Source organism: Hyla sarda, unplaced genomic scaffold (genome assembly GCF_029499605.1).
Source record: "Hyla sarda isolate aHylSar1 unplaced genomic scaffold, aHylSar1.hap1 scaffold_55, whole genome shotgun sequence".
Lineage (NCBI taxonomy): Eukaryota > Metazoa > Chordata > Amphibia > Anura > Hylidae > Hyla > Hyla sarda.
Genome location: NW_026610561.1, coordinates 349048 through 375995, shown reverse-complemented (window position 1 = coordinate 375995; position 26948 = coordinate 349048).

The following is a 26948-nucleotide window of genomic DNA, read 5'->3' as shown; positions in this document are numbered from 1 at the left end:
CCACAATGGCCTTCTCCTGGCAGAATAGAGGCCTAGATTTAAAGGCCAATCTTACATTGCTTGCAGAGCAGCATCACAAGAAATCCACTACAGGATGGAGTAAAATTGTGCTAGATTATCATCCTGAGAGGCCGGAACCAATATCTGAATGAATCAGAAGCTGAGGGATCAGCGGCAGAGTAGGATCTTCTTCAGGTGCATTTTACACCTTAATCCATAGGGTTCTGCAAGTTCGTCCTGTGCACAGCAGGGACTAAGGTCCGTTTAGACAATTATGCAAACGCTAAGTCAACCTTAGACGCAGAACTTCATTCCAAGTGAGTCCTCACAATCGGGAACATGGAGTAAAACCGCTTTGGTTAGCGGTGCCTTCTCAGGATGCCTTATTTTAGCTTCATATGAGGAGAGACTCGTCCACTTTGAGGACCCATGGCCCCTAGAGGTGGCTTCTGGAGCTTCCCCAAGATCAACATCCTGGTCCCCCGAGCGGATGGATTAAGTAGTCTCTGGGTCTTCTTCAATTGAGAAGAAATATTTCACTGCCTCCTAGATTCAGAAGAGTGAACTTCATCCGCTGTGTCATGGCATCCTCACTGCTGGGCGCAGACTGAAGACTCCAAAGGTCTTTACCCGTATTACAGCGTCCTGATGGTTCGGCCTCAGGCAGAAGAGCCTGGTATTATTCATAGGTGTCCGCCAGATGGGGGTCACAGATGTCTGTGGTTAGACGTCACCTTGCGCCCAGAACGGTCACCGTCACAGCAGACGACATTTTCTAGAAGAGAAAACAAGTAAATATAAATGCAAATCCTCTACTAGGAGGGAAGGTGGAGGCAGGAACATATCCAAAAAGATCACTAAAAATCTTTACATCAAGATTACTGTCACAGGAAAGCTTCTCTATAATACACAAAGTATGTATGTTACTGATGGGCGGAGCTAGTCACTGACCACTGTGCTGCCCGAACACATGGATGTTACTTATGGCTCCTTACGGAAGATGTCCTGGTGGGGTCCGAACCTGGAGCCCAGACTGCAAACTAGTCACTGACCACAGTGCTGTATATACACAGACTGCAGACTAGTCACTGACCACTGTGGAGCTTTTCTATTTGAATTTGGCTCCATTGGAGTTAGGCCCCGCCCCTGGTGTGACATTAGACGCCAGCTGAGGGGAATCAAACAGGCTAACTTTATAAACTGCAAACACAGAGCAGTGAGGAGTATGGAGCAGACACAGAGTATCTGGAAGCAGCAGAAGCAGCTGTACAGAAGCAGCGACAGTATACAGAGTATACAGAATCAGTGACAGTCAAGAAAGTATACAGAGTATACAAGAGCAGTAACAGAGTATACAGATGCAGTAACAGAGTATACAGAAGCAGCGACAGTATACAGAGTATACAGGAGCAGTAACAGCCAAGAAAGTATACATAGTATACAAGAGCAGTAACAAAGTATACAGAGCATACAGATGCAGAAACAGAGTATACAAAAGCAGCGACAGTATACAGGAGCACTAACAGTCAAGAAAGTATGCAACAGCAGTAGCAGAGTATACAGCATAAAGAAGCAGAGCATGGAGCGACACACAGCTCCTGCAACAAACCGACAGGTTAAATCCTCCATAACCTTCAGAGATCAGAATGGCACGGAGATATATATACTCATATATACCACATATATATATATATATATATATATATATATATATATATACACTGAATACACCACATACATATATATATATATATATATACACACACACTACAAGGAGAGCAGAGCTGCGGGACAGGCACAGAGATATATATATACTGTATATACCACATAGATATATATATACTGTATATACCACATAGATATATATATATACTGTATATACCACATAGATATATATATACACTGAATACACCACATACATATATATATATATATATATATATACACACACACACTACAAGGAGAGAAGAGCCGCCGGACAGGCATGGAGATATATATACACATATATACTGTATATACCACATACATATATATATATACTCCACAAGGAGAGCGGAGCCGCCGGACAGACACAGAGATATATATACACATGTATATACTAGGGATCGACCGATCATCGGTTAGGCTGATATTATCGGCCGATATTCACGATTTTGGACGTTATCGGTATCGACAATTACCTTGCCGATAAGCCGATAATGGACCGTCTGGGGGAGAGAAGCGGGCGGCTGCGGTCTCTGGCCAGAGAATGGGGGGGGGGGGGGGGGTTGGACTCAGGAGGACCCCAGGACAGGCAGGGGGAGAGAAGCGGGTGGCGGCGGCGGTCTCTGGCCCTGCAAAAGCTGCTGCAGTTCATTGATTTAAAGCGCCCACTTTAAATCAATGATCTGCAGCCGCTTCTTCAAGGGGGGGGGGGGGGGGGTGGAGAAATAGCCGATAATTTATACCGGACTATCGGCCACATTTTATCGGTATCAGTATCTGCCCTAAAAAATCGATATCAGTCAATCCCTAGTATATACCACATAGATATATATATTAGAGGTGCACCGAAATGGAAATTTTAGAACCGAAACGAAACCGAAATTTAAAAAAAAATGTCTGGCCGAAACCGATACCGAAACCGAAAATTACTTCTCCTCGTCTTCTGGTAAAATGCAGCCAGGGCTGGTGCAAGAATTTTTGCCGCCCTTGACTCCGCCCGTTGGCTCCGCCCCTTGACACACCTTACCCTACTACTGGGGTGACACACTGTAACAAACCTCCTCCTCATATAATATCCTTACTACTGGGCTGACACACTGTAACAAACCTCCTCCTCATGTAATCTCCTTAATACTGGGGTGACACACTGTAACAAACCTCCTCCTCATGTAATCTCCGTACTACTGGGGTGACACACTGTAACAACATCCTCCTCATGTAATCTCCTTACTACTGGGGTGACACACTGTATTAAACCTTCAGAGTGCCTCTAGTTGTTGCAAAACTACAACTCCCAGCATGTCAGGGCATGCTGGGAGTTGTAGTTTTGCAACAGCTGGAGGTACTCTGTTTGGGAAACACCACAATAGCCCCTTATAAAAGCCCAAGTGTACCTGTCCCTTTAACAAATTAAATTACAACAATAGAGTCAGACACAGGCTGACAATCAATGGCTGATGGACTACTATACCCAGCATGTCCTGAAAATCTGCAGCAGAGATAGTGCCAAGCGCAGTGCACATGCTGCAGCCCCATGTGAGGCCACTAACCCTACCCCTCCTTCACCATTCCGGTACCTGCTATGCTCCAACTTCCAGGGATACATGGCTGCATGGTGCCCGGGGTTTCTCGGCCCCAGGCGGTCGGTCCCAGGACGCACCAACTACACCCCTGTAGGCCTTGGGGCTTTTACTAAGGAACCAAAGGCTGGCGGCGAGATGGACCTGGCTGGTCACCAGGCAACCAGGGTGCGGAGGCAGCGGCCTATTCTGTCTATGGGTTACGCCGGCCCTGATTGAAAACCATAGCAAACCTGCTGTTAGGATTCGGCAGGCTGAATGTGGATCCTCTGTGTCAGCGAGGGATTGGCGTGGACCGTGTCGGTGGACCGGTTCTAGGGTTGCTACTGATATTCACCAGAGCCCGCCGCAAAGCGGGATGGTCTTGCTGCGCCGGTAGCAACCAGGTCATATCCACCGGCAACGGCTCAACCTCGCTGACTGCTGAGAAGGCGTGGGACAATAGGACTAGACAGAGGCAAGGTCAGACGTAGCAGAAGGTCGGGGCAGGCTGCAAGGTTCATAGTCAATGGATATAGCAAGAGGTCAGGAACACAGTTATGGCAAACACAATAAACGCTTTCTCCAGGCACAATGGCAACAAGATCCGGCAAGGAAGTGCAGGGGAAGTGAGGTTATATGAGCAGGGGGAGGCTAATTAGACTGATTGGGCCAGGCACCAATCATTGGTGCACTGGCCCTTTAAATCCTAGAGCGCTGGCGCGCGCGCACCCTAAGGAGCGGAGCCGCGCGCGCCAGGACGAGACAGCCGGGGACCGGGACAGGTGAGAGACTTGGGATGCGATTCGCGAGCGGGCGCGTCCCGCTATGCGAATCGCATCCCCGCCGGCAGTGTCAGTGCATCACTCCCGGTCAGCGGGTCTGACCGGGGCGCTGCAGAGAGAGGAACGCCGCGAGCGCTCCGGGGAGGAGCAGGGACCCGGAGCGCTCGGCGTAACAGTACCCCCCCCCTTAGGTCTCCCCCTCTTTTTGTCCGGATGTCGCTCCACATGGGACGAGGACATTGGGAGCGATTGTAGAGTCTCCTTCTGGAGGACAGTGAAGTCCTGGGTATGGTCATCAACGGCAGGCAGTCCAGAAGGAATGGGGAGGGGGGGCAGAGGGTGAAGCTTGGCACGGGGCAGAGTGTTACCAGGACGGGGGCTATGAGGAGGCACGGCATAGTCCTGATAGGCCTTGGGGAGACCAGGTATAGGGGAAGACACTGAGGTTTGACAGACGGGACTGGGGGCAGACGTGAGGCATCTTTTGTGGCAAGAAGCACCCCAGCTCTTGATCTCCCCGGTGGTCCAGTCAAGGGTAGGAGAGTGGCGTTGGAGCAATGGCAGACCGAGGAGGACTTCAGAGGTGCAGTTGGGCAAAACAAAAAGTTAAATTTTTTTGTGATGCAGTCCAATGCTCATGAGCAGGGGTTCTGTGCGGTAACGCACAATGCAGTCCAATTTCACTCCGTTGACCGAGGAAATGTAGAGCGGCTTGACGAGACGGGTCACAGGGATGTTGAACTTATTAACAAAAGAGGCCAAAATGAAATTTCCTGCAGATCCAGAATCCAAGAAGGCCACAGCTGAGAAGGAGAAGTTGGCAGAAGGAGAAATCAGTACGGGCACAGTGAGATGTGGAGAGGCAGACTTCAGACCAAGAGACGCCACTCCCACATGAGCTGGGTGCATGCGTGCGTTTCCCAGACGTGGAGGACGAATAGGGAAATCCACCAAGAAATGTTCGGTACTAGCGCAGTACAGACATACATTTTTATCTCTGCGGCGAGTCCTCTCTTCATGGGTCAGGCGAGACCGATCCACTTGCATAGCCTCCTCGGCGGGAGGCACAGGGGTAGATTGCAAAGGATTCCGGGAGAGAGGTGCCCAGAGATCAAGGTCTTTTTCCTGGCGGAGCTCCTGGTGTCTTTCAGAAAAACGCATGTCAATGCGGGTGGCCAAATGGATAAGTTCATGCAGATTGGCAGGAATTTCTCGTGCAGCCAGGACATCTTTGATGTTACTGGATAGGCCTTTTTTAAAGGTCGCGCAGAGGGCCTCGTTGTTCCAAGATAATTCAGAGGCGAGGGTACGAAATTGGATGGCGTATTCGCCTACAGAAGAATTTCCCTGAATCAGGTTCAGCAAGGCAGTTTCGGCAGAAGAAGCTCGGGCTGGTTCCTCGAAGATACTGCGAACCTCAGCGAAGAAGGACTGTACAGTGGCGGTGACAGGATCATCGCCGTCCCAGAGCGGTGTGGCCCATGACAGGGCCTTCCCAGACAGGAGACTAACCATGAAAGCCACCTTCGACCGTTCTGTAGGAAATTGGTGCGACAACAGCTCCAAATGTAGGGAACATTGGGACAGGAAACCGCGGCAGAGTCTAGAGTCCCCATCAAATTTCTCTTGCAGGGACAAGTGGAGATTAGGAGCGGCCACTCGCTGCGGAGGAGGTGCAGGAGCCTGCGGAGGAGATGGTTGCTGCTGTAGCTGTGACTGAAGTTGCTGTAGCATGGTGGTCAAGTGCGACAGCTGGTGACCTTGTTGGGCGATCAGTCGGGATTGCTGGGCGACCACCATGGATATGTCAGCGAGACTTGGCAGCGGCACCTCAGCGGGATCCATGGCCGGATCTACTGTTAGGATTCGGCAGGCTGAATGTGGATCCTCTGTGTCAGCGAGGGATTGGCGTGGACCGTGTCGGTGGACCGGTTCTAGGTTGCTACTGGTATTCACCAGAGCCCGCCGCAAAGCGGGATGGTCTTGCTGCAGCGGTAGCAATCAGGTCGTATCCACCGGCAACGGCTCAACTTCGCTGACTGCTGAGAAGGCGTGAAGGTCGGGGCAGGCGGCAAGGTTCGTAGTCAATGGATATAGCAAGAGGTCAGGAACACAGTTATGGCAAACACAATAAACGCTTTCTCCAGGCACAATGGCAACAAGATCCGGCAAGGAAGTGCAGGGGAAGTGAGGTTAAATGAGCAGGGGGAGGCTAATTAGACTGATTGGGCCAGGCACCAATCATTGGTGCACTGGCCCTTTAAATCTTATAGCGCTGGCGCGCGCGCGCCCTGAGGAGCGGAGCCGCGCGCGCCAGGACGAGACAGCCGGGGACCGGGACAGGTGAGAGACTTGGGATGCGATTCGCGAGCGGGCGCGTCCCGCTATGCGAATCGCATCCCCGCCAGCAGTGTCAGTGCAGCATCCCGGTCAGCGGGTCTGACCGGGGCGCTGCAGAGAGAGGAATGCCGCGAGCGCTCCGAGGAGGAGCAGGGACCCGGAGCGCTCGGCGTAACACCTGCTATTGGCTATTTCAAAATGCAATAGCCAATCGCAGGTTGGCTATTGGACCCGCCTACTATCTGCAGAGGAGCGGACCTGAAGGAGAACTTACTCCTTCAGCAGACAGAGGGCGGGTCCAAAAGCCAACCTGCGATTGGCTATTGCATTTTGAAATAGCCAATAGCAGGTTTTTCTATTTGGTAAATGGTATACGGGAAGCGGAGCTTGCAGAGGCCCCGGAGCGGATCTGCCAGCGGGAGATGGTGAGTTGGGATGGTCTTGGGGGGAGGTGGGTCGTTATCGGCAATTTTTTAGTTGTTTCGGCATTTCCCAAAAATAGCTATTTTCGGACGATATGTTTCGGCCGCCGATATATCGGTGCATCCCTAATATATATACTGTATATACCACATAGATATATATACACTGTATATACCACATAGATATATATACTGTATATACCACATAGATATATATATACATATATATATATATATATATATATACACTGTATATACCACATAGAGATATATATACTGTATATACCACATAGATATATATATATATATATACACACTGTATATACCACATAGATATATATACCACAAGGAGAGCGGAGCTGCCGGACAGGCACGGAGATATATATATATACTGTATATACCACATAGATTTATATATATATATATATATATATACACTGAATACACCACATACAGTGGGTATCAAAAGTTTGGGCACCCCCAGGTAAAAATTTGTATTAATGTGCATAAAGAAGCCAAGGAAAGATGGAAAAATCTCCAAAAGGCATCAAATTACAGATTAGACATTCTTATAATATGTCAACAAAAGTTAGATTTTATTTCCATCATTTACACTTTCAAAGTAACAGAAAACAAAAAAAATGGCCTCTGCAAAAGTTTGGGCACCCTGCAGAGTTAGTATCTTGTACGGCCCCCTTTGGCAAGTATCACAGCTTGTAAACACTTTTTGTAGCCAGCCAAGAGTCATTCAATTCTTGTTTGAGGTATCTTTGCCCATTCTTCCTTACAAAAGTCTTCCAGTTCTTTGAGATTTCTGGGCTGTCTGTCACGCACTGCTCTTTTAAGGTCTATCCATAGATTTTCAATTATGTTGAGGTCAGGAGATTGTGAAGGTCATGGCAAACCCTTCAGTTTACGCCTCTTGATGTAATCCCCGTGGATTTCGAGGTGTGTTTAGAAGCCATCCAAAATTTGCAGAAATTTTATTGAATACATTTTTCCTTCTACTCGTGAGATGTTCCCTGTGCCACTGGCTGCAATACAACCCCAAAGCATGGTTGATCCGCCCCCATGCTTAACAGTTGGACAGAGGTTCTTTTCATTAAATTCTGTTTCCCTTCTTCTCCAAACGTACCTTTGCTCATTCCGGCAAAAAGTTCAATTTTAACCTCATCGGTCCTCACAACTTGTTTCCAAAATGCATCAGGCTTGTCTATTTGTTCATTTGCGAAGTTCAAACGCTGATTTTTGTGGTGAGGACATAGAAGAGGTTTTCTTCTGATGACTCTTCCATGAAGACCATATTTGTACAAGTATCTCTTTATAGTGGAATAATGTACCACAACTCCAGTGTCTGCCAGATCTTTCTGGAGGGATTGTGCAGTCAAATGTGGGTTTTGAATTGTTTTTCTCACAATCCTGCGAGCTGTTCTGTCTGATATTTTTCTTGATCTTCGAGATCTTGCTTTAACTTCCACTGTTCCTGATGACTGCCATTTCTTAATTACATTCCGAACGGAGGATATTGACATCTGAAAACGTTTTGCTACCTTCTTATAGCCTTCTCCAGCTTTGTGAGCGTCAACTATTTTCAGTTTCAGATTTCTAGACAACTGCTTAGAAGAACCCATGGTGCTGATTGTTGGGGCAAGGTCAGATGAGTCTGGGCATTTAAAACCTTTGAGATTGACTTCACTTGGTCTTCCCAGATGATGATTGAGAACAATCCATGACACTGGCAGGTCTCAGCTTTGCAAAGGGGGCAGTACAAGATATTAACTCTGCAGGGGGCACAAACTTTTGCAGACGCCATTTTTTTGTTTTCCGTTATTTTGAAAGTGTAAATGATGGAAATAAAATGTAACTTTTGGTGACATATTATAAGAATGTCTAATCTGTAATTTGATGCCTTTTGGAGATTTTTTCATCTTTCCTTGGCTTCTTTATGTACATTAATACAAATTTTTACCTGGTGTGCCCAAACCTTTGATCCCCACTGTAGATATATACTATATATACACCACATAGATATATACTATATACCCCACATAGATATATACTATATATACACCACATAGATATATACTATATATACACCACATAGATATAGACTATATATACACCACATAGATATATACTATATACCCCACATAGATATATACACCACATAGATATATACTAAATACGGGACAGATTCACGGATAGGCAACCTCCCTGATCTCTTAGCTCCTTTTGGACCTTTTCCTCTCTTCTTGCTTCTCTCAACCCACTTTCCTATTTCTTTGTACGTTCCCTTTTCTGTTCCCTTGCCCTTCTGTTTGACGTTGTTGTCTTAGTCACCCACCCCCCCCCCCCCCCCCTCATGTCTTGGACTACTTGATCCAAATGTGCGGTTGTTAACTATAGCATTACTGGGTCACAGTTGTGACTACCTGACTTGATTGTTGTGATTTGAATTATTACTTGCTTGCATTTTCACTTACTGTGGGGTACGTCACCCCGATCATTCCTACTGGTGTGTATTTTCCTGTCTGAATATAATAAAAATTTACAGTTGAAAAAAAAAAGATATATACTAAATACACCACAAGGAGAGCGGAGGCGCCGGACATGCACGGATATATATATATACAGTGGTCCCTCAACATACCATGGTAATTCGTTTGTCGAATCCATCGTATGTTGAGGGATTCGTGCAATGTAAAGTATAGGAAGCTGTACTCACCTGTCCCCGCCGCTCGAGATGGTGTCCCCGCCGCTCCCGATGGTGATCCCGGGCCTCCGCTGGGCTCTCCGCTGTCTTCTCCGGTCCTCTGCTGTCTTCTCCGGTCCTCTGCTGTCTTCCGCAAGGCCTTACTGGGCCTGTGTAGCGACGTCATTACGCCGCTGCGTACGCCATTCCTATTGGATGACGTGCGCAGCAGCGTATTGACGTCATCGGAGAGGGCCGAGAAGACACCGGAAGACCAGCGCTGGACCCGGAGGGCACCCCGGAGCATCGTGGAGGGGTAAGTAATACTTACCGCACCACACGGGGAACATTAAGCTGCTATCAGGCAGCAGCTTAAGCATTTGGCGCTGCTGGATAACACTTAATGCGATGGCCCCGACATAAAAAAGCATCGGATGTCGATGCTGACATCGACTTGCGATGGCCTCTGAGAGGCCATCGTATGTCGATTTGATCATATGTCGGGGCCATCGTAGGTCGGGGGGTCACTGTATATATATAACTTAAAAAGGATAAGTTGGCCAGCACATACTGATACCAAACTATTGCATGGACCCGGCATACAGGTGCACGCTGCTAGGCTAAATATACACAAACAGGAGAATACAGCAGCGCTCACTACATCAATCTGGACAACTCATATTTGAAGATTTGACCTCGAATACATCCAGCAATTTCTAGGATTCAGAATAGAATCTATGACTCTGCATCTCTCACCAGCCTGGACATTGAAGTGGTCTTGGTTTCTTTTAACCCTTGGCACAGTGTCCCTCATAACTCTGAGGAGGTTTCTAGGCCTTTTCTCTTTGCCTTCTGCGTTGTGGCATCCTCGCCCGCTTCAGTCGGAGAGCCTTCACAGATGGAACAGAAGATTGTCTGATATACATACCCTTCATGTACTGTCTACAAACACAAGAAGACCAGTAAGTTGGTGGCTGACTTACAGGATGGTCTTTAGAAGAACCACTATAGATGATTATCACAATGGATGCTTTAGGTTTAGGATGAAGAGCTCACCTATAACACAGAACAGTCTCTGGTGTCCGGAATTCTGAAAAACATTTTCCTTCCTCCAGCCACAAGGAACTCAAAGCAATCTTTTACCCTCTGAACTCATTCTCCCCTCTCCTCCTGGTGAAGGTAAGATCAGACAATATGGCCTCCATGTTTTAGATTGCCCAACGCCCAGGACATGCAGTTCCGGGCGCCGGGCAGGTGAATATTTCCAGCCCTCAGCCCTGCTTCAGACCTGACAAGCACAGCGGCGCTCAGCAGTCTGTATGGAGTGGGCTCCCGACTCCTGCCCACTCCTTACTCTGTAGCCCCTGGCTGTTCTCAGTAGCCGGGGGTTGCCGCTAATAGCAAGCTGGCTAGCAAGGCTGCTATTAACCCTTTAGATCGCCACTGTCAAAGCTGACAGCGGCGTCTAAAGGGACATGTGAATGCTCCCTGGTGGGCTAGTTCCCCCCCCCCCTCAACGCGATCACGTCAAGGGGGGGGGGGGGGGGTTGGGGTTATTCACTATAGAGGTAGCCGGAGGGCTTACCTCTGCTTGCCTGGTGTCTGTGGATCTGTCATTGATAGATCCTGGCTGGACTAGGCTCTATCAATGGAACACAGATCAATGGAGTTCAATAGAACTCTACTGATCTGTATGAGGAATCTAATGATTCCTCCTAAGAGTCTAAAGTGTCTAGTGTAAAAGTCTAATGTAAAGAGAAAAAAAAAAAGTTTTAATAAAAGTTTAAAAGACACACATTAACCCCTTCCATGTTAAAAGTTCAAATCACCCCCTTTTCCTATATAAAAACATGTAAACATAATAAAAATATTTAGTATCGCTGCGTGCGTAATTGTAAAAAACTATTAAAATATACATTATGTATCCCATACGGTAAATGATGTAAATGTAAAAATAAAAAAAAAACACAGAATTGCAATTTTTATAATATCCCAAAGAAAAAAAGTAAAAAAGCAACTAAAAAGTAAGATCAATACCAAAATGGTACCAATACAAAAAACAGATTATGGTGCAAAAAATGAGCCCTCATCCAGTCTGGTATGCAAAAAAAAATTATAAAAAAAAGCTACAGGGGTCAAAAAATGGCAATTAAAATAATTTGAATAAGTTCAGAATTGTTTTTTAATTAGTAAAACATGATTGAAACTATACAAATCTGGTATCGCTGTAATCAGGCGGCCTAAAGTATCAAAACAACATGTTATCTCAACCACAAGGTAAATGGCGTAGAAAAGAAAACCACCAAATTTGCTAAATTGTCTTTTCTATTTCAATTTCACTTCACTGATTATGTATCTGTATTGTATTATATACAGTGTATATATATATATATATATATATTTATTTTTTTGGTTCGGAGAATATGTTATGGAACAATTAAAAGGTATCATTATACAGTAGTAGGTTGTTATGGCTATTATAGGGGGAGGAGGAAAAGCAAAAATTGTTCCAGAGAAGTGGATCGTCATGAGGGACAAGTAGATTTTGCTCCGTTTTAGTCCTGTGGACAAGTAGTTTTTTTAATTAAATTTTCACACCCCTGAATCAAGGAGGCATCAGTTCTCAAGTACTCCTCCTGGAGGTGGGGAGGATCTTTGGTTGGGTGGTATTCAAGATAAGGAGGTTATCTCCTCTCCATATCAGGGAGTGCAGAATGTTCTAGTGGATCATTTGAGCAGGAATTTGACAATTCCAAGAGAATGGTCCTTGTATCTAGAGATCTTCAACCAGATCATACTCCACTGGGAAGTACCCGAAATAGATCTTATGGCCGCTCACTGAAACAACAAACAGAACTTCTGCTCGCTTTATTCAGTGGATTACCCTTTTGCAGTAGACACAATGTCCATACTTTGGACATTTCAACTAGCATATATTTCTTCACTAACTACAATAATACCGAGGGTATTAATATAGATTCAGCAGGATCTAGCCTCAGACATCGCGGGATGCCATTTTGGCCCAAGGGGTCATGGTTCTCCCGGCTCATGTTGATGAGCCAAGGGATTTATTGGAGGCTTCCTGTACAGCAGAACCCGGTGTCTTAGGGAACACAACTCTGCCACAACGTCTCTCAATCTGACAGCTTGGAGATTGATAGGTCCAGATTAACCCCTTAAGGACCACGCCATTTTACACCTTAGGACCAGAGCGTTTTTTGCAATTCTGACCACTGTCACTTTAAACATTAATAACTCTGGAATGCTTTTAGTTATCATTCTGATTCCGAGATTGTTTCTTCGTGACATATTCTACTTTAACAGAGTGGTCAAATTTTGTGGTAACTTGCATCCTTTCTTGGTGAAAAATCCCCAAATTTGATGAAAAATTAGAAAATTTAGCATTTTTCTAACTTTTAAGCTTTCTGCTTGAAAGGAAAATGGATATTCATTTTTATTCAGATTTCCAATATGTCTACTTTATGTTTGCATCATAAAATTGACGTGTTTTTACTTTTTGAAGACATCAGAGGCTTCAAAGTTCAGCAGCAATTTTTCACAAAATTTTGAACCTCGCTTTTTTTTCAGGGACCAGTTCAGGTTTGAAGTGGATTTGAAGGGTCTTCATATTAGAAATACCCCACAAATGACCCCATTATAAAAACTACACCCCCCAAAGTATTCAAAATGACATTCAGTCAGCATTTTAACCCTTTAGGTGTTTCACAGGAATAGCAGCAAAGTGAAGGAGAAAATTCACAATCTCCATTTTTTACACTCGCATGTTCTTGTAAACCCAATTTTTGAATTTTTATAAGGGGTAAAAGGAGAAAATGTATACTTATATTTGTAGCCCAATTTCTCTCGAGTAAGGACATACCTCATATGTCTATGTAAATTGTTCGGCGGGCGCAGTAGAAGGCTCAGAAGCGAAGGAGCGACAAGTGGATTTTGGAGAGTACGTTTTTCAGAAATGGTTTTTGGGGGGCATGTTGCATTTAGGAAGCCCCTATGGTGCCAGAACAGCAAAAAAAAACAAAAAACACATGGCATACCATTTTGGAAACTAGACCCCTTGGGGAACGTAACAAGGAATAAAGTGAGCCTTAATACCCCACAGGTGTTTCACGACTTTTGCATATGTAAAAAAAAAATGTTTTTTTTTCACTAAAATGTGTGTTTCCCCCACAAATTTCACATTTTTGCAAGGGTTAATAGCAGAAAATACCCCCCCCCCCCCCCAAAATTTGTAACCCCATCTCTTCTGAGTATGGAGGTACCCCATAAGTTGGCCTGAAGTGCACTACGGGCGAACTCCAATGCTCAGAAGAGAAGGAGTGATATTTAACTTTTTGAGAGCAAATTTTGCTCGGGGGGCATGTGGCATTTAGGAAGCCCCTATGGTGCCAGAACAGCAAAAAAAAAAAAACACATGGCATACCATTTTGGAAACTAGACCCCTTGAGGAACGTAACAAGGAATAAAGTGAGCCTTAATACCCCACAGGGGTTTCACGACTTTTGCATATGTAAAAAAAATTCTTTTTTTTCACTAAAATGTGTGTTTCCCCCCAAATTTCACATTTTTGCAAGGGTTAATAGCAGAAAATACCCCCCCCCCCCCCCAAAATTTGTAACCCCATCTCTTCTGAGTATGGAGGTACCCCATAAGTTGGCCTGAAGTGCACTACGGGCGAACTCCAATGCTCAGAAGAGAAGGAGTGATATTTAGCTTTTTGAGAGCAAATTTTGCTCGGGGGGCATGTGGCATTTAGGAAGCCCCTATGGTGCCAGAACAGAAAAAAAAAAAAAAACACATGGCATACCATTTTGGAAACTAGACCCCTTGAGGAACGTAACAAGGAATAAAGTGAGCCTTAATACCCCACAGGGGTTTCACGACTTTTGCATATGTAAAAAAAATTATTTTTTTTCACTAAAATGTGTGTTTCCCCCCAAATTTCACATTTTTGCAAGGGTTAATAGCAGAAAATGCCCCCCAAAATTTGAAGTGGCCTTCAATTCCGGACAAATTTTCTCTTCAAAATCCCAATGGCGCTCCTTCTCTTCTGAGCATTGTAGTGCACCCATAGAGCACTTTACATCCACATATGGGGTATGTTCTTACTCAGAAGAAATGGGGTTACAAATTTTGGGGGGCTTTTTTTTATTTTCCCTTGTGAAAATGAAAAATTTAGGAAGACGCCAGCATTTTAGTGAAATTTATTTATTTTTTTCATTTTCCCATCCAACTTTAATGAAAATTTGTCAAACACCTGTGGGGTGTTCAGGCTCACTATACCCCTTGTTACGTTCCGTGAGGGGTGTCGTTTCCAAAATGGGGTCACATGTGGGTATTTATTTTTTTGGGTTTATGTCAGAACAGCTGTAAAATCAGCCACCCCTGTGCAAATCACCAATTTAGGCCTCAAATGTACATGGTTCGCTCTCACTCCTGAGCCTTGTTGTGCGTCCGCAGAGCATTTTACGCCCACATATGGGGTATACCGTTCATGCTGGGAGTTGTACTTTTGCAACAGCTGGAGGCACACTGGTTGGAAAACCTTCAGTTAGGTTCTGTTACCTAACTCAGTATTTTCCAACCAGTGTGCCTCCAGCTGTTGCAAAACTTCAACTCCCAGCATGTACTGATCGCTGAAAGGCATGCTGGGAGTTGTAGTTATGCAACAGCTGGAGGTACGTAACTACAACTCCCAGCATGCAGAGACAGCTGTTTGCTGTTTAGGCATGCTGGGAGTTGCAGTTTTGCTACATCTGGAGAGCTATAGTTTAGAGACCACTGCAGAGTGGTCTCCAAACTGTGGACCTCCAGATGTTGCAAAACCACAACTCCCAGCATGCCCAGACAGCAAACTGCTGTGTGGGCATGCTGGGAGTTGTAGTTGTGCAAGATCTGGAGGTGCACAGTATAGAGATCACTGTGCAGTGGTCTCAAACTGTAGACCTCCAGCTGTTGCAACTCCCAGCATGCCTAAACAGCTCTCTGGGCATGCTGGGAGTTGTAGTTTTGCAACATCTGGAGGGTTACAGTTTAGAGACCACTATAGTGGTCTCAGACTGTAGCCCTCCAGATGTTGCTAAGTAACTCACCGGCTTCCGTCGGATCCAGGGAGCTGCGTCGCCGTCCTCTTCTTCCGCCTAACGTCGCCCACTGCCGCCCTTGGTCCTTTAGTACCAGGGAGCAAAGGCGTACCTGTACGCCCTTGGTCCTTAAGGGGTTAAAGCCAAGTGTCAAGGTTTTTTTTCGGACCGAATATGGAATACGCTTTTCGCACTCTAGGAATGAGATCACCAATAAGACATATGGAGAGTTAAAAGGATTTTCCCTCCTGATGTACTGATAAGGAGATTGATTCATCTTCACCTTCTGTTCCTCATATATTGGGCTGTAAAGCAGCTGTGTTCTCCTCTGTTTGAGCCTCTGGAGGAAACAAGCTTCTACCAGGAGCCTGAACAACCTCTCCCTTGTCTTCTCACTAGCTGTCACTTCTGTCAAGAGATGATGAGGGAAAATCTACAGGCCTATCACTAGAGAACCTCACACTATGATCTACCTGATGAGGGAAGAACTACAGGCCTCTCACTAGAGAACCTCACACTATGATCTACCTGATGAGGGAAGAACTACAGGCCTCTCACTAGAGAACCTCACACTATGATCTACCTGATGAGGGAAGAACTACAGGCCTCTCACTAGAGAACCTCACACTATGATCTACCTGATGAGGGAAGAACTACAGGCCTCTCACTAGAGAACCTCACACTATGATCTACCTGATGAGGGAAGAACTACAGGCCTCTCACTAGAGAACCTCACACTATGATCTACCTGATGAGGGAAGAACTACAGGCCTCTCACTAGAGAACCTCACACTATGATCTACCTGATGAGGGAAGAACTACAGGGATCTTGGCAAAAGAACCTCGCACAATGTTCTACCTGATGAGGGAAGAACTACAGGGATCTTGGCAAAAGAACCTCGCACAATGTTCTACCTGATGAGGGAAGAACTACAGGCCTCTCAGCTAGAGAACCTCAAACTATGTTCTACCTGATGAGGGAAGATCTACAGGCCTCTCAACTAAAGAACCTCGCACACTGTTCTACCTGATGAGGGAAGAACTACAGGCATCTCGGCTAGAGAACCTCAAACTATGTTCTACCTGATGAGGGAAGAACTACAGGCCTCTCACTAGAGAACCTCACACTATGATCTACCTGATGAGGGTATAACTACAGGCCTCTCACTAGAGAACCTCAAACTATGTTCTACCTGATGAGGGAAGATCTACAGGCCTCTCACTAGAGAACCTCACACACTGTTCTACCTGATGAGGGAAGAACTACAGGCCTTCTGTCCCGACCTCCTATCCCGTCCTCATATCCCGACCTCCTATCCCGTCCTCATAGCCCATCCTCCTTTCCCGTCCTCATATCCCGACCTCCTATCCCATCCTCCTATCTCGTCCTCCTATCTTGTCCTCATATCCCGTCCTCCTATCTCGACCTCCTATCCCGACCCGTAATATGTGTACCAGGTATTGAAATATCTCCAGCCGTATGGAAGTTATGTGGGAACATACATTTCCCATTGATTTGCATGGGACTTTAAACAAAAACCCCGACCCTCACAAATGGATATATACACTGTATACACCACATACATAGATATATACACCATATATATGTGTGTGTGTGTGTATATATATATATACATATATATATATACACAGTGGGGAAAAAAGTGTTTAGTCAGCCACCAATTGTACAAGTTCTCCCACTTAAAATGATGAGAGGCTGTAATTTTCATCATAGGTTATAGCCTCAACTGTGAGAGACAAAATGGGGGGGGGGGGGGGGGGGGAAACCGGATGGTTTTGAAACACGTTGCATCTTTTTGAAGAATTTATCCTACAAGCTTTGGCTTACCTCCTCTGTGACAGCGCAATTCAGCTTCCGTTTCCTACCTGCTTCTTCCTATTTCCAGTTACTTCACGTCTGCTTGTCAGCGCGGGAAGCCGCTGCAGTCTCCTCCACGAGTCTACACCATGGCTATTATTGCCACCGATACCGCACAGGGAGCGCTCCTTCTCTTTCTCATTACAAAATGGGGGGAAAGAATACAGGAAATCACATTGTAGGATTTCTAATGAATTAATTGGTATATTCCTCTGTAAAATACTGTATTTGCTCACCCACAAACGAGCAAGGCTCTCACGGACCTGTAACTTCTTTAAAAGGGTACTCCGGCCTTAAGACATCTTATCCCCTATCCATCGGGTAGCAGATAAGATGTCTGATCGCGAGGTCCCGCCGCAATCTCTCATGCACCAACCACATGTGTCCGCTGCACAGGGCAATGATCTGAAGGGTCATGACTACGTGGCTGGAGTATCGTGATGTCACGATTTACGTCACTCCCCGCCCCCTCATTGCAAGTCTATGGGAGGGGGTGTGGTAGCAGTCACGCTCCCTATCATAGGCTTGCATTGAGGGGACGTCACAAGGGGGCGGAGTCGTGACATCACGATACTCTGGTCTCCAGATCTCAACCCTATAGAAAACCTTTGGAGGGAGTTGAAAGTCTGTGTTGCCCAGCGACAGCCCCAAAACATCACTGCCCTAGAGGAGATCTGCATGGAGGAATGGGCCAAAATACCAGCAACAGTCTGTGAAAACCTTGTATAGACAGAAAACATGTCATTTCAACAAAGGGGATATAACAAAGTATTGAGATGAACTTTTCTTATTGACCAAATACTTATTTTCCACCATAATTAGCAAATAAATTCTTTAATAATCAGACAATGTGATTTTATGGATTTTTTTCTCATTGTATCTCTCATAGTTGAGGTTATAACCTATGATGATAATTACAGTCTCATCTTCATAAGGGGGAGAACTTGCACAATTGGTGGCTGACTAAATACTTTTTTCCCCCCTAATATATATATATATATATATATATATATATATACAGTGGTCCCTCAACATACGATGGTAATTCGTTCCAAACAACCCATCGTTTGCCGAATCCATCGTATGTTGAGGGATCCGTGCAATGTAAAGTATAGGAAGCTGTACTCACCTGTCCCCGCCGCTCCGGACCAGGTCCTCACCGCTCCCGATGCTGTCCAAGGGGCTCCCGATGCTGTCCCGCTGCTCCGGTGTCTTCTTCGCGATCCTCCGGCTTCTTCCGCATCTTCTGCAGGGTCCGGGCCTCGCTTTCTGGTAACGTTATTACGCTGCTGCGCGGCGTGCGTAGTGACGTAATAACGACACCAGAAAGCGAGGCCCGGACCCTGGAGAAGATGCGCAAGACACCGGAGGATCGCAAAGTGGACCCGGACTAGTGGAAATAGGTAGGCGAACCTGCCCGGGATGCTTAAACTGCTATCCGACAGCAGCTTAAGCATTTTGCGCTGTCGGATAGCAGTTAATGCGATGGCCCCGACATATAAAAGTATTGTATGTCTATGCTGACATCGACATGCGATGGCCTCTGAGAGGCCATCGTATGTCGATTTTATCATATGTCGGGGCCATCGCAGGTCGGGGGGGGTTACTGTATATATATATACATATACACACACACAGAGGCGGTATATATATATATATATATATACAGCAACAGGAGAATACAGCAGCACACTGCTAGCACAAAGATAAGGATAAAACATGAGTATATAGATAGAACATGAAGAGCTATACAGCTGTAATGCAATAAATGAAGATATGAAACTATGGAAATATGAGGTACTTAGCTTGCAAATTTGGCGCCAAATAGCGTGGACCGTCCCACCACGGTAAGGTGACCTCATTCTGGGACGAACCCTACACTGTGAATATGCCTCTGTGTGAACAGTACAGCAGGCATGCAAGGTCTGAAACATCCAAGGCACCTTATATACACCTAATAGAGGTGGGTGGGGTGCTAATAGAGGTGGGTGGGGTGCAGGAGCCAACATGGAGGTAGACACTCCCCCGTGTGTGTAATACAACCAAAGGATAAATTGGCCAGCACTATTGATCCAAACTATTGTAAAAACCTGGCTTGCAGGTGCAGGCTGCTGGGCTAAATATACAGCAACAAAAGAATACAGCAGCACACTGCTAGCACAAAGATATAGATGAAACATGAGTATATAGATAAAACATGAGTATATAGATAGAACATGAAAAGCTATACAGCTGTAATGCAATAAATGAAAATATGAGGTACTTAGCTTGCAAATTTGGCGCCAAATAGCGTGGATCGTCCCACCATGGTAAGGTGACCTCATTCCGGGACGGACCCTACACTGTGTATATGCCTCTGTGTGAACAGTACAACAGGCATGCAAGGTCTGAAACATCCAAGGCACCTTATATACACCTGATAGAGGTGGGTGGGGTGCAGGAGCCAACATGGAGGTAGCCACTCCCCCATATGTGTAATACAAATATATATATATATATATCGGTGTGTTACACTATGAATTCATAACAAGAACTCATTGCCATGGATTTTCAGGCAGCATTATAACCATTTGTGAGTTCTTTACTGTAGTGGTATCGTGACAGTGTGTCAGCGCCTGACTAATGTGTTGTCACCTGATGTGAACCATAATGGCTTCTTTAGATTGTCTTTGGTGAGATTTTGTAGCTATTCACACTCATGGCTTTTTTACTGCAGTTTTAGTTGTCCTTTAAAGGAGATCTGCAGCCAAAGACACTTATAAATGTCTGACCGCGGGGGGGGGGTCCAAATGCTGGGACCCTCCGCGTTTTCCAGTACCCTCCGCGTTTTCCAGTACTGCCCTCCCGTACTGGAGGCATGTCGGCCGCAGCATGACGCCGCAGACGACATGCCCCTCCATGTATCTCTATGGGAGAGGCGGAGATTCAGCTGACCCCCACCACTTCAACCTCTGCAGCATTGCTGGCAGCCCTCATATGTCTATTTCACAAAGACCACCTCTGGATATGACGCTGAGCATGTGCACTTAACATCTTTGGTCGACCAAGGCGAGGCCTGTTCTCAGTGGAACCTGTCCTGTGTAACCATTGGGTGGTCTTGCCCATTGTGCTGCAGCTCAGTTTCAGGGTCTTGGCAATCTTTTGATAGCCTCAGCCATCTTTATGTAGAGAAACAATTCTTTGTTTCAGATCCTCAGAGAGTTCTTTGCCATGAGGTGCTATGTTGATCTTCCAGTTACTAGCATAAGAGAGTGTGAGAGCGATAGCACCACATTTAAGACACCTGCTCCCCTTTCAAACCTGAGACCATGTAACACTAACGAGTCACATGACACTTGGGAGGGAAAATGTCTAATTGGGCCCAATTTGGACATCACCACTTAGGGGTGCCCTCACTTTTGTTGCCAAGGTTTAGACATTAATGGCTGTGTTTTAGGATATTATGATGGGGCACAACATTAAAAGACTGTGCACTCACTATGTCACATTGCAGCAGAGCGTCACTTCAGTGTTGTCACATGAAAAGATTTACAAATGTGATGGGTGGACTAACACACATATATATGTATATACAGTGACCCCCCGACCTACGATGGCCCCGACATACCATCATTTCACCATACGATGGAATCTCGGAGGCCATCGCATGTTGAAGGCAGCATCAACATACAATGCTTTTTTATGTCGGGGCCATCGCATAAACAGCTATCTGGCAGAGCAGACTGCTTCAGCTGCTGCCGGATAGCCTTTTAAGGTGCCCCGTGTGGTCCGGTGGGTGTCACTCACCTGTACCGGTGCTCCGGACCGTCCTCTTCGGGATCCCCTGCATCGCCGTCATCGCGCACGCTGTCCTGTCATCCAATAGGAGCGGTGTGCGCAGCGACGTGATGACGGCGATGAAGAGACGCAGCAGAGACGGTCCGTGGACGCGGCGGCAGCGATGGAAGGCGACATCCAGGGCAGCGGTGAGCGGCGGGGACAGGTGAGTATAACCTCCTATACCAGTGGTCTTCAACCTACAGACCTCCGGATGTTGCAAAACTACAACTCCCAGCAGCCGTTGGTTGTCCGGGCATGCTAGGAGTTGTATTTTTGCAACATCTGGAGGTCCGCAGGTTGAAGACCACTGTCCTATAATTTACATTGCACGGATCCCTCAACATACGATGGTTTCAACTAACGATCGTTCATTTGAAACGAATTACCCTCATATGTCGAGGGATCACTGTATATATATATATATATATATATATATATATGGGGTGGACTCACTTTTGGAAGATACTGTATAAATATATATATATATATATACACACATGAGGGGTGGACTCACTTATGGGACATACTATGTGTATGTGTGTGGGTGTATATATATATATATATATATATAGCAAAATCATATGTAGTTGCAGTATCTTGTAATACCTTTTTTATTGGACTAACAAGATTATGTAGAGACCAATAAAAAAGGTCATTACAAGATACTGCAACTACACATGATTTAGCTTTTTGTATCACTGCACTAATACGGCTATTCCTAACTAATCTATATATATATATATATATATATATATATATATATATATATATTAGGGATCGATCGATATTGATTTTTTAGGGTTGATAACGATAATATGTTAACTTTGAGTCCGATAGCCGATAACTTATCTTATGGGACATACTGTATAGCCTCTATATTGTGATATTAGTACAGGGAGGGAGTGGGTAGGTAGTGCGGGATGCATACACAAGTGCATTGAATCCAGAGGGAACATTGTATACGTTGATAGAACAGGATGGAGGAGCCCTGGCAGCAGACTAAAGGAGGCTTGAAATGCACATTACAGGAATAAAGCAGAGCGGCTGAGTAGAGCATGCGTCTTTCAGGAGAAAACACGATTAAAACCGCGGCTATTTATATGCTGATGAGAATCGCTCTCACGCTGAGCTGGAATATTATACATTACAGGTGACTCAAAGAGTTTTGTCTCCTGACTCATAATGGGACAGAAAGGTCAGGAACCAGAGACAATCCTGCAAACATGCAGAACGAGAGAGGCATCCCCAAATCCGGGAGAGCCTGGCTGAGATACGTGGTATAATAACAAAATGGGGGGGGGAGGCCGTGTAATGGGAGAACTGGGGGCCCCAACAAAAGAATGAAGAATTGTTTCCCTAAGAAAGAGTCAAGAGCACATCGGTGGAGCAGGCTGGAAATCATCAGGGTTTGGGGGACCGAGACGCGTTCGTGGCTGCGCTACTTCTGAGGGCTGTTTCCAATCTGGCGGTGTAACATATTGTCATTTACGGACCTGTGACTGGAATCACATATGATTTAAGTGTGACACGACGCGGCGGCTTTTTTTGTTGCGCAAATGATAGGCGTATGGAAATGAAGCGAGGAGATTCTGCACACCAGACAGTTTAGAATCAGATGAATTATACAGCAAATTGCAGCAGATAATGAAGTTGCCATAACAGCGAGTCGTACCGCGCAAATGGAAGAATAATGTGCACCACAACATGCGTGACCTGCCTCACCAGTAACCTACACAGCCTAATGGACAATTCCTATGTCAGTGATTCGTAACGTTTTACAAAAAGGAGAAGAGGTTACAAATATCCTACAACCCAATCACTATGAACACTGTGGGGCTATGTTCACATTGCATTTTTTTTTTGTGTATTTTTTGCAAAAAAAAATATTCCTGACATATTATAAAAGTATTCCCGACGTATTATAAAAGTATTCCTGACGTATTATAAAAGTATTCCCGACAGATTATAAAAGTATTCCCGACGTATTATAAAAGTATTCCTGACGTATTATAAAAGTATTCCCGACATATTATAAAAGTATTCCCGACGTATTATAAAAGTATTCCCGACGTATTATAAAAGTATTCCCGACGTATTATAAAAGTATTCATGACGTATTATAAAAGTATTCCCGACGTATTATAAAAGTATTCCCGACGTATTATAAAAGTATTCCCGACGTATTATAAAAGTATTCCCGACGTATTATAAAAGTATTCCCGACGTATTATAAAAGTATTCCCGACGTATTAGAAAAGTATTCCCGACATATTATAAAAGTATTCCCGACGTATTATAAAAGTATTCCCGACGTATTATAAAAGTATTCCCGACGTATTATAAAAGTATTCCCGACGTATCATAAAAGTATTCCCGACGTATTATAAAAGTATTCCCGACGTATTATAAAAGTATTCCCGACGTATTATAAAAGTATTCCCGACGTATTATAAAAGTATTCCCGACGTATTATAAAAGTATTCCCGACGTATTATAAAAGTATTCCCGACGTATTATAAAAGTATTCCCGACAGATTATAAAAGTATTCCCGACGTATTATAAAAGTATTCCCGACATATTATAAAAGTATTCCCGACATATTATAAAAGTATTCCCGACGTATTATAAAAGTATTCCCGACGTATTATAAAAGTATTCCCGACGTATTATAAAAGTATTCCCGACGTATCATAAAAGTATTCCCGACGTATCATAAAAGTATTCCCGACGTATCATAAAAGTATTCCCGACGTATCATAAAAGTATTCCCGACGTATTATAAAAGTATTCCCGACGTATTATAAAAGTATTCCCGACGTATTATAAAAGTATTCCCGACGTATTATAAAAGTATTCCCGACGTATTATAAAAGTATTCCCGACGTATTATAAATGTATTCCCGACGTATTATAAAAGTATTCCCGACGTATTATAAAAGTATTCCCGACGTATTATAAAAGTATTCCCGGCGTATTATAAAAGTATTCCCGACGTATTATAAAAGTATTCCCGGCGTATTATAAAAGTATTCCCGGCGTATTATAAAAGTATTCCCGACAGATTATAAAAGTATTCCCGACAGATTATAAAAGTATTCCCGACGTATTATAAAAGTATTCCCGACGTATTATAAAAGTATTCCCGACGTATTATAAAAGTATTCCCGACGTATTATAAAAGTATTCCCGACGTATTATAAAAGTATTCCCGACGTATTATAAAAGTATTCCCGACGTATTATAAAAGTATTCCCCACGTATTATAAAAGTATTCCCGACGTATTATAAAAGTATTCCCGACGTATTATAAAAGTATTCCCGACGTATTATAAAAGTATTCCCGACAGATTATAAAAGTATTCCCGACGTATTATAAAAGTATTCCTGACGTATTATAAAAGTATTCCCGACGTATTATAAAAGTATTCCCGACGTATTATAAAAGTATTCCTGACATATTATAAAAGTATTCCCGACATATTATAAAAGTATTCCCGACGTATTATAAAAGTATTCCCGACAGATTATAAAAGTATTCCCGACGTATTATAAAAGTATTCCCGACGTATCATAAAAGTATTCCCGACGTATTATAAAAGTATTCCCGACATATTATAAAAGTATTCCCGACGTATTATAAAAGTATTCCCGACGTATTATAAAAGTATTCCCGACAGATTATAAAAGTATTCCCGACGTATTATAAAAGTATTCCCGACGTATTATAAAAGTATTCCCGACGTATTATAAAAGTATTCCCGACGTATTATAAAAGTATTCCCGACGTATTATAAAAGTATTCCCGACGTATCATAAAAGTATTCCCGACGTATTATAAAAGTATTCCTGACGTATTATAAAAGTATTCCCGACGTATTATAAAAGTATTCCCGACGTATTATAAAAGTATTCCCGACGTATTATAAAAGTATTCCCGACTTATTATAAAAGTATTCCCGACAGATTATAAAAGTATTCCCGACATATTATAAAAGTATTCCCGACGTATTATAAAAGTATTCCCGACGTATTATAAAAGTATTCCCGACGTATTATAAAAGTATTCCCGACGTATTATAAAAGTATTCCCGACAGATTATAAAAGTATTCCCGACATATTATAAAAGTATTCCCGACGTATTATAAAAGTATTCCCGACGTATTATAAAAGTATTCCCGACAGATTATAAAAGTATTCCGACAGATTATAAAAGTATTCCCGACATATTATAAAAGTATTCCCGACTTATTATAAAAGTATTCCCGACGTATTATAAAAGTATTCCCGACGTATTATAAAAGTATTCCCGACAGATTATAAAAGTATTCCCGACAGATTATAAAAGTATTCCCGACGTATTATAAAAGTATTCCCGACGTATTATAAAAGTATTCCCGACAGATTATAAAAGTATTCCCGACAGATTATAAAAGTATTCCCGACATATTATAAAAGTATTCCCGACAGATTATAAAAGTATTCCCGACGTATTATAAAAGTATTCCCGACGTATTATAAAAGTATTCCCGACGTATTATAAAAGTATTCCCGACGTATTATAAAAGTATTCCCGACGTATTATAAAAGTATTCCCGACGTATTATAAAAGTATTCCCGACGTATTATAAAAGTATTCCCGACGTATTATAAAAGTATTCCGACGTATTATAAAAGTATTCCCGACGTATTATAAAAGTATTCCCGACGTATTATAAAAGTATTCCCGACGTATTATAAAAGTATTCCCGACGTATTATAAAAGTATTCCCGACGTATTATAAAAGTATTCCCGACGTATTATAAAAGTATTCATGACGTATTATAAAAGTATTCCCGACGTATTATAAAAGTATTCCCGACGTATTATAAAAGTATTCCCGACGTATTATAAAAGTATTCCCGACGTATTATAAAAGTATTCCCGACGTATTATAAAAGTATTCCCGACAGATTATAAAAGTATTCCCGACAGATTATAAAAGTATTCCCGACAGATTATAAAAGTATTCCCGACAGATTATAAAAGTATTCCCGACGTAATTACGGTCATGTTGTTTTCTTATTTAGTGGGCGCATTTTTAATTCCTGTAAGTATTTTTGGCTTATGTTACTTTTTATCCAATGCTTTAAATTTTAGGCCTGTTTTTTTGTTTTTATTATATGCATGCACCTGTGTGTCCCCCCCCCCCCCCCCCCCCCATGGCATTTAGCCACACCCACATTAGTTAAAGACAGGTGCTTTTTTTAAAAGGATTTATGGATATGGGAAAAAGAAAAGATGTGAACAAACAAAATAAGCGAAAGAATTAAAAAAAAATTGTCTGAAAGAAGTAACATGGCTCTTATTTTTACAAATGCAAAACACACAACCATTTTTTAATACTTTGTGTGCGCAGTCAACCATTTCCATGGACTTACATAGGTAATATAAATACACAGTAATATAAAAAAAAAATAATTTTCATAGATTTTATGGACTTTTTTTTTTTCATGAAAATATGCCTGAACCTTGGGGGACATGTATCAAAGAGTTTACCCCTGTTTTGTGTGTATTTTTTTGCGCATTTTTTTGCGCACGTTTTGGTAGAGCATATCCTCCAGATGTGGCTGAATCGGGGTACCTTGGAGTGACATATTTAGTGCGC